The following is a 1,302-nucleotide window of genomic DNA, read 5'->3' on the forward strand; positions in this document are numbered from 1 at the left end:
TCAATATATTGACAGGGTGCGGGGGGGGTTCGGTGGCAAAGTTGGACAATAACACGGGCTGGCGTCCTCCTCTGCTCTCTCCCCTGGTCCAGGAGGTCACATCGGGGCTTATCTCTTTCCAGAGCGAGCTCGCGCGCTGGAGAGAGAGAGAGAGAGAGAGAGAGAGAGAGAGAGAGAGAGAGAGAGAGCTGCCGCCTCTGCTTCCCGTCTGGGTCTCGAGTGGGATCAACGGGTCTGAAGCCAGGTGCTGTCTCCACTGACGGTATAGCTGCGGGGCTGCGCAGCTTCCAATATTCTCCAGCCGACTCCAAAGGAAGTCCAGAGGTCTCTACTCACCCCCCTCCCCAACGCCCACCCCAACTCCCCCACTCTCTCGCGTGGGTTATACAAAGAGCAAGCCGATGCCGGTAAGACTGAGGGGGCTTCTCTTCAAGGAGACGAGACGCGCTCAAATAGATGGACAAGAAGGCAAACAAAAGAAACACGCCATGAAAAAAATGCGTTCGTCAATAAAACCTTCTTATTAGATTTTATCCGCTGATATATCGGCAGGTATATGAGACTATAGGGAACTTCTCCTCCGAGCAGCGGACCGCCTGAGCGCTGTCCTGTGAAGGCCACAGCATGGACACGGCAAGCAAACTGAAACTAGGGGGCCGCCGCACGGAGACAAACTGGAAGGGGAGGCTTTTTATTAAATTTCCAAAACAAAAGCCGGCCCCATAATGATGCAAATGTAACAGATTCGGCGCGCGCGCGGCACTTCAGCAGCGGGCGACACCTGCCGGCATAATGCGAGGGGATTAGCGGCGAAAGGCGGGACGTAGGGAGGAGAGGGAGGGAGGAGAGGGAGGGAGGTGAGGGAGGGAAGGGAGGAACGGGAGGGACGGGAAAGGGGCAGTGCGCCACCGATTGGCAATTCAGATGCGATCGGATTACTGTGAATGATTGAAACGACCCCTATCCGCGCTCGGGCTGACTTACGGACTGAAAGGGGCGGGGGCGGCGAGGCTCGCACCCCGACCGACAACAGCTCGCGCGCGCCTAACTGCTCAACTCACCCAGGATGCGGAACACGTGGCCCTGGCCCTGGCCCTGGTTGGTGCAGCGGATGCGGTGCCGCTTGACCTGGCGCAGCTTGACGGCGATGCGGACGTACAGGCAGGTGATGACGGACACGGGCCCGAGGAAGAACACCACGGTGGAGATGAGGAAGGCGTGCTTCACCACCACCGTCTTGATGGTGCACTCGGACAGGTCGGGCGCGCCGCGCACCCCCGCGTTCTGGTCGATGATGCCGAA

The 1,302-nt window shown here is 59.1% G+C and overlaps 2 protein-coding genes across 2 annotated transcripts in view; both read right to left on the reverse strand.

Annotated features, from left to right (window-relative positions):
• LOC127752056 (uncharacterized) overlaps positions 1-1,296 on the reverse strand; it is a 34,003-nt gene extending 32,707 nt beyond the window's left edge. The window contains exon 1 of the mRNA XM_052276583.1: positions 1,062-1,296. The gene's annotated coding sequence lies outside the window, so the exon portion shown is untranslated. The remainder of the gene's footprint in view (positions 1-1,061) is intronic.
• LOC113215814 (pyrokinin-1 receptor-like) overlaps positions 1-1,302 on the reverse strand; it is a 29,249-nt gene that overhangs the window by 21,358 nt on the left and 6,589 nt on the right. The gene's annotated exons all lie outside the window — the stretch shown is intronic.

Source organism: Frankliniella occidentalis, unplaced genomic scaffold (genome assembly GCF_000697945.3).
Source record: "Frankliniella occidentalis isolate FOCC.00 unplaced genomic scaffold, Focc_3.1 Scaffold9, whole genome shotgun sequence".
NCBI lineage: Eukaryota > Metazoa > Arthropoda > Insecta > Thysanoptera > Thripidae > Frankliniella > Frankliniella occidentalis.